Genomic DNA, 8,393 nt, shown 5'->3' on the forward strand with positions numbered 1-8,393 from the left:
GGGTGCATGAATTACAACAGCCAGTGTTTTTTTTTTTAAGTACCTGATTAGAGCCAGGGGCTCTAATAGGCTTCAAAATAGGGTGGGTTCGGGTTGCTCGGAGCCCACCCAGGTGTGTTACAACAACGAATGAATATTCGCTGTTGAAACACTGATCCTCAATCTGGCCAATCAGAAGTGCGCGTGAGACCCGTTTTCCGATTGGCTGCAAAGAGAAGACTCCTGATTGGCCACTGAGGAGGAGGGAGGAAACGGTAGCCACTGCTGCCGTGATGACCCGTGGAGAACTGGAGGCCGCCGTGATGACCCGTGGAGAACTGGAGGCCGCCGTGATGACCTGTGGAGAACTGGAGGCCGCCGTGATGACCCGTGGAGAGCAGGGGAATAGGAGGCCGCCGTGATGACCCGTGGAGAACTGGAGGCCGCCGTGATGACCCGTGGAGAACTGGAGGCCGCCGTGATGACCCGTGGAGAACTGGAGGCCGCCGTGATGACCCGTGGAGAACTGGAGGCTGCCGTGATGACCCGTGGAGAACTGGAGGCTGCCGTGATGACCCGTGGAGAGCAGGGGAATAGGAGGCCGCCGTGATGACCCGTGGAGAACTGGAGGCTGCCGTGATGACCCGTGGAGAGCAGGGGAATAGGAGGCCTCCGTGAAGACCCGTGGAAAACGGGAGGCCGCCGTCATGACCTGTGGAGAGCAGGGGAACGGGAGGCCGTCACCACCGAGTAAGGGAAACCACCGGTGATGGGGTAAGTGCTACTAACCGACTGGGGGCGGGGGGGAGGTTGGGGGCTGGCATACTGTTTGCCCCCCCCCCTCCAAAAAAAATTCCACCAGCCGCCACTGGCCATAACCCTGGTTATGTAATGGTGTATATTCCCAGTTATGCGGCCGGCAAGGGACATAACGCACCACAAAGATGTGAATGCACCTTTCAGCTGGCTTGTGGCAGTAGTATAAAGACAGCTCTAAGCCAATGACAGCAGGTGAAATGATTTCATGGCTCTTCTTGGAGTAATAAGCCAGCAGGTGACTAAAGTCCACCCGAAACTGAAATATCGGATGGATACTGTACTTTCAATGAAATACGGTCAAGGCTGTTTTATATCATGATATATACATTGTACCTACATATATAATTCTTTTTCGACAGTCTAATATTTTCATTTTCGAGCAGTAAAGCAATGTAGTTTGTCTCCATGAGTATAAAAATGGAAAAAACTTTTTTTTTTAAACTAACAGGGCTGCTTATTGCCTCTTTTATCATAGAGAATGTAGTCATCTATATGCTGTATGGTGTGATCTCTGCCACGTGGTATGATTCGCTTTTCAGTCACCGTAAGTGGAGCGACTTTATGCCCTTACCCAGAATCAATTTCTGCAGGTTAAGTTGTCCTCGCTATTGAGATGAGTGCAGATGATTTTCTGTTTTAAACTGATAGATTTTTTTTATTTCATTTGTCCTCCTGCTGTGTCCTCTTTCTTTCCTTTGCAAAGGAACACGACAAATTTAGATATGTCTCTACAAGGTATGCAGATAGTTCAAATGGGAAGAGGTGTTTTAGGCTGGGTTCACACTGCGGCTCCCAGCAGGGGTCTGGTGCCAGGGCCGTCTTTAATTTTGATTGGACCCTGGGTAAAACTTTTCTTAGACCCCCCCCCCCCCCCCCCATGCAGTTTCGCTCTCCACCTGCTCTGAGACATACAATAAATAGCAGCTAGACTCAAAGTCAGTTTACTGAATCAGATCAGGCAGCTATTGCGATTGGTTGCCAGAGGTTACAGTGTATCATTCCCGCTCACTGACTGGTTGCTAGAGGTTACAGCACACATTACGGCTCACTGATTAGTTGCTAGAGGTTACAGCACATGGTTTCTGCTTGTTGATTGGTTGCTAGAGATTATTGTGGATATGACCTCAGGGGGGCATGATATACACAGCAATGTTGCCGGAAGCCGCTATTTACACATGAATGCTGTCGCCATTTACATATGAATGCCGGTTATTTACATGTAAACACAGGGTCTGCAGGTGAGTCATCTGTACACAACAATAGGGCAGAGCTGGGCAGCATTAGTAGCAGCACTTCACACTGAGATATTGGGACACAGCACAGGACTAAAACCTCAAGGGATGAGGGAATTTAAACCAGGATAGTTGACAAGTATGAGGCAGCTGCTTTGGGCCCAACAACAATGACAGGGCCCAGGGCAGCTGCCCCTTTTGCCCTGCCTTAAAGACGGCCCTGTCTGTTGCGTCCCCCGTTCACCGTTTCAGGTCTGATTTCAGCCCAAATTTTGGGCTGAATCTGGACCTGAAACCGACCAAAAGACGCACAGGACGGCTGTGCAAATTCGCACCGGAGTCGCCGAGATGTGTGAACCGGCTCCATAGAGAGCCAGTCAAATTCTCCTGCTATTGCGAATGGATGCAGGGAACCCGCATCCAATTCGCAATAGTGTGACCCCAACCTCAAAGGTGTAGTCATGTAATGGCCCACATTGCTATTGAAAGTTTATGATTTACCCCTTAAAGTAAACCTGTACTGCCTCTTTTTTCTGTGTAGTGCTGGTGACACTAGTATCTCTACAGAAGATTTGAACCTGAGGAATCTCGGCATTGAATTCTCTCTTTCCTGCACCCACATCCAAACTTTCTTACCAATAAGCATGGGAAGCGGATCTGGGGGTGGAGATAGAAAGGGAGGACTTGTCTTAATGGTCCATCATGGTGCAAAGGGGATATATAAACTTGTTGAGGCAAACTTTAACCACTTGACCTCCGGAAGGTTTTACCCCCCTTATGAGCCTGGGATTTTTTGCTATTCAGCACTGGGCTACTTTAACTGGAAATGACTTGGTCATGCAAAGCTGTATGCGAATGAAATTTATATGATTTTTTTTCAAAAAAAAAAATATAGAGCTTTCTTTTGGTGGTATCTGATCACCACTGTTTTTTTTTTATTTTTTATTATATAAACAAAAAAAGACCAAAAATGTTGATATTTTCTACTTTCTGTTAAAAAAACATATCCAATATAATTGTCACGTACCTAGTCGGAGGCGGAAGTGCTGAAAGGGCTTCCCTTGCGGCTGAGTGCAGAGCGCCCCTGAAGGTGGTAACAGGAAGTGCTATGCTCAGATAAGCAAGGGTTGCCAGCTGCGAAAGGCTGATGGGATGTCCGCTGGATGGAGGCTGATGAGCAGGATGCACTGCTGGGCACGAGTCCCTCAAGAGTACCGGGTGAGACTTGGCAGCTGGGAGAGCCAGGAGCAGAGTCAGGAGCCAGGCCAGAAGTTATGCACAGGTCATCCAGGCGAAAGACAGCAAGCAGAGTCAGGAGTCAGCCGGGGTCAAACATGGATCAGCAGGCAGAAGCGGAGTCAGGAGAGCAAGCCAGGGGTCAAACATGGTTCAGCAGGCAGAAGAGGAGTCAGGAGAGCAAGCCAGGGGTCAAGCATGGATCAGCAGGCAGAAGCGGAGTCAGGAGAGCAAGCCAGGGGTCAAACATGGATCAGTAGGCAGAAGCGGAGTCAGTAGAGCAAGCCAGGGGTCAAACATGGTTCAGCAGGCAGAAGCGGAGTCAGGAGGGCAAGCCAGGGGTCAAACATGGATCAGCAGGCAGAAGAGGAGTCAGGAGAGCAAGCCAGGGGTCAAACATGGATCAGTAGGCAGAAGCGGAGTCAGGAGAGCAAGCCAGGGGTCAAACATGGATCAGCAGGCAGAAGCGGAGTCAGGAGAGCAAGCCAGGGGTCAAACATGGATCAGCAGGCAGAAGCGGAGTCAGGAGAGCAAGCCAGGGGTCAAACATGGATAAGCAGGCAGAAGAGGAGTCAGGAGAGCAAGCCAGGGGTCAAGCATGGATCAGCAGGCAGAAGCGGAGTCACAGGAACAAGCCAAGGGTCAAAGGCAAGCCAGGTCGGTAACAGGAAATCCAATAATATTTGGAACAGGAACTCACAGGGGAAGCTGAAGATCATCCAGCAACTAATGGCTCATGCTGCTGGCTTTAAATAGGCCACTGGGAGCCAGATACTGTCACACATTGCGTGCGCTTTGGCCTGCGCACTGGCACATGAATTCTCCCGAGCATTCTTGCCCGTCCGCGCATGCGCATTGGCATTGGCGAATTCCTATGTGCCAATGGAGAATTCCTATGTGCCAATCTGCTATGAATGGTTCATTCTCTGACAACAATCCAATTACTTCATAAATTGTATAAATGTCTTTGGTTAAAAAAAAAAAAAAAAATCCCTCATCTAACACTGCGTTTTTGGGGACACTATAATATTGGGGACACTAGTATAGTCCTGATCGTGATCAAGATGCTGATCCATACAGACACTACACTAATGGCGGTGATTAGTGACTTATAGTGTGACTTATAGTGTGACTATGATAGTGTGGCGGACAATATGATGCTAACTGACACTGGCTGGGAGGGACACTAACTGACACTGACATCGCTAGTGACACTAATACAGTGATCAGTGACAATACTGTACACTGTCACTGTACTAATGACACTAGCTAGGTGACAGGACAATCAAAGGGTTAACTGTGGCGAGCAAGGGGGTAAATGTGCCTAACAAGTGTATATGTGCTGCTTGTACTCACACAGAATCTGACTGGCTTCTTTCCCTGAACGAAAAGAGCTGAAGCCAGATCCTGTATGTTGTATTTACAAACGGAGAGAGATCTGTGCTTGGCCACAGAAGATCAGCAGGATTTATTTTGCCTGGTGATCACAGGGAGTCATAAATGGCAAATTGGGATGTATGACTCCCTGAGATCAGCAGGCAAAATAAATAGGTGAGTTTTTTCCTCTGATGTTTGCATGCAAGACAAAACTATATATTACCAAATACCCCCGACGAAGGTGCTTGAACCATAAACACGGTGGGCATCGGAGAACACTGTGTACCGGAGAGTAAAAAAATCAATCTTTTATGTCATGCAAATCATGTAACCTGTTGTGGTTTTTGTCTTTTTCTTTTTTCTTTTTTGATTTTGTATTTTTTTGTATATTCTTTGCTATGCCTTTTTTAAACATACGATCATCATTATGATTGAACGATTTTATGTATACACAATAAACATATTTTCTAATCTATGTGTGGTTGTTGCCTACAAAGTCCCAACGAAGGGGGATTTTCTTTTCTTGCTATATAACAGGGATGTGGCAACAACACACTGGTCTGATATGGTGAAATCCTTCCTTTGCAACTGATTGTTAAGGTAGGCCCTCATATAACATAGCTTTGGTAAGGCCCCTTTCACACTGGGGCGATAAAATGGCGCTATTTTTAGCGTCAGTTTACCGTCGTTTTAGCGCCGGTATTCGGCCGCTCGCAGGGGCAGTTTTACCCCCCTGCTAGCGGCTGAGAAAGGGTTAAAACCACCGAAAAGCGCTGCTGCAGTATAGCCGCGCTGCCCCATTGATTTCAATGGGCAGGAGTGTGTATACACCACTCCTTCACCGCTCCGAAGATGCTGCTAGCAGGACTTTTTTTTTACCGTCCTGCCAGCGCACCGCTCCAGTGTGAAAGCCCTCGGGGCTTTCACATTGGAGACACAGAAGCGGCTCTTTGCAGGCGCTATTTTTAGCGCTGTAGCGCCTGCAAAGCGCCCCAGTGTGAAAGGGGTCTAAATCTTAATGAGGTTGTATGGGGATTGCATAATCAGACTGCAATGTTTATGGCCAGCTTTTGGTTTGAACCCTGAGCATACTGTGTGACAGTAATTAGCCTTGTCATGGTGTCAGAGGGATTAGCTAATCACCCAGGGTTCTCACTTTATGCAGGCTGCGGGATCAGGATGTCTGTCCTGAATGGAGAAAACAGGTTTTTCAGATTTCTCCAGGATTGGTAATGCCCGGATTGGGTCCACATTTTAAAGCAAACCAGCATCTTCATTGTGCAAGTGTGTAAAACCTCTTTTAGGGGTGGTTCACACCGAAACGCAGTGCGGGAAAGGCACGTTCCGTGTATGTTTCCTGCACCACAAGCAAATGTGCTGCCTTCTGCGATCTGCATGTGGGTGGCAATGAATTGTTAATGGCATCCCAAACGCATCTCACAAATGAGAAAAAAAAAAAAAAACAAGTGGGGTACACACCACTCCAAGGCCAACCTATATGAGATCCAAAACGCCAGTTGTGGCTGGGTTCCAGCCTGGTCCGCGGCGACGATCAGCGGCATTCCAACTTACAATATACGGCTTCTTTATTGATGAAATCATGTAGTTCAGTGGTCATCAACTCCTATCCTCAGGGCCCACGAACAGGCCAGGTTTTATGTATTATCTTGGGGAGATGCAGACTAGAATACTGCAATCACTGAGCAGCAAATGATATCACCTGTGATGTATTTCAGTTATCTTGCAAACCTGGCCTGTTAGTGGGCCCTGAGGATGGGAGTTGATGACCACTGCTGTAGATTACATCACAAAAGACACACACAAACTCGTTTCACACATCAGTGCTAAGATCCTGAATAAGTGAAGCTGTCAGGTGAGGTCAATCAATGAAGAAAACAGCTCTACTCTGATTAGCACAATGAACCAGTTACAATTAAAACCAAATCAAAGTGTATTTAGGCCTGGTTCACACCTATGCAGGTTGCAGTTTACATATTCCAGGTGCATTTTGCGTTTTTGATCCATTCAAGTCTATGGGACCAGAAAAAAGTCCCTTTCCATAAAATGCATAGACGTGAACCATAGGACAGTGTTTCTTAACTCCAGTCCTCAAGGCACGCCAACAGGTCATGTTTTCAGGATTAACATTATTTTGCACAGGTGATTTGATCAGTTTCACTGCCTTAGTAATCACCACAGCTGCTTCATCTGAGGGAAATCCTGAAAACATGACCTGTTGGGGTGCCTTGAGGACTGGAGTTGAGAAAAACTGCCATAGGAAATCATGTTAAATGGACTGTAGTGTGTTTCTGCAGAACTGAAAACGTGCTAAAAAATGCATAAGTGTGAACCAGGCCTTAGAAAACAAAAATAACCAGTAATGAAAAATGAAAGATGAACAAAAAGTGAACACTAGAAATAATAATAAACAAAATAAAAGAATTAAGCATATATCCCTTTTCCATTGCATAACAAAAAAAAGATAAAAACAGCTACCTCTAAGATGGGTGATAATTATTAAAATATTTCAAAAGATCATCTCAAGGGTAAATTTTTAACCACTTGCTGACCAGCCGCCATCATTATACACGGTCCCGCGAGCCGTCATAGCTATATGTCGGCTCCTTTAAGCGGGATAGCAAGCGCGTGCACCCACTGCACTGCGAGGGTACAATGCTTGTGACCGGCGGTCGGAAAGACCGCGGGCCACGAGGGATCGCGGGCACGTGAGGCAGAACAAGGACGAGTGTGTGTGTAAACACACAAATCCCTGTTCTGTTCTGAGAGGAGATGCAGATTGTGAGTTCCTAATAGCTAGGAACCACGATCTGTCATTTCCTCTAGTCAGTCCCCTCCCCCTACAGTTAGAACACACAGAGGGAACACAGTTAACCTCTTGATCGCCCCCTAGTGTTAACCCCTTCCCTGCCAGTGACATTTATACAGTAATCAGTGCATTTTTATAGCACTGATCGCTGTATAATTGCCAGTCGTTCTAAAAATGTGTCAAAATTGTCCGATGTGTCCGCCATAATGTCGCAGTCCCGATAAAAATCGCAGATCACCGCCATTACTAGTAAAAAAATAAAAATAATAAAAACGCCATAAATCTATCCCCTATTTTGTAGACGCTATAACTTTTGCGCAAACCAATCAATATATGCTTATTGTGATTTTTATTACCAAAAATATGTAGAAGAATACATATCGGCCTAAACTGAGGAAAAATTTCCTTTTTTTAAAAAAAATTGAGGATATTTATTATAGCAAAAAGTAAAAAATGTGTTTGCTTCAAAATTGTTGCTATTTTTTTGTTTATAGCGCAAAAAGTAAAAACCGCAGAGATGATCAAATACCACCAAAAGAAAGCTCTATTTGTGAGAAAAATAGGATGTCAATTTTGTTTGGGTGCAACGTCTCACGATCGCGCAATTGTCAGTTAAATCGGCGCAGTGCCGAATCGCAAAAAATGGCCCAGTCATTGAGCAGCCAAATCTTTCGGGGCTGAAGTGGTTAAAGATTGAAATTCATTAAATGCGTACAAATATCAAAAGCATACATATTTCCTGCATAAATATCATTAAAGCGGGGGTCCACCTATCTGTCGTTTTTTTTTTTTTTTTATTCATTCACAAACTTTTCTTCTCAGCATTACATACTCACATATTGTGTGTAATATGTCCGCCTGTGTCAGATTTCGTCGGAAAGAATAACTTATATTATTCACTGCAGGCGGTTTCCATCTTCATT

This window comes from Aquarana catesbeiana, linkage group LG12 (genome assembly GCF_042186555.1).
Source record: "Aquarana catesbeiana isolate 2022-GZ linkage group LG12, ASM4218655v1, whole genome shotgun sequence".
NCBI classification, from domain to species: Eukaryota; Metazoa; Chordata; class Amphibia; order Anura; family Ranidae; genus Aquarana; species Aquarana catesbeiana.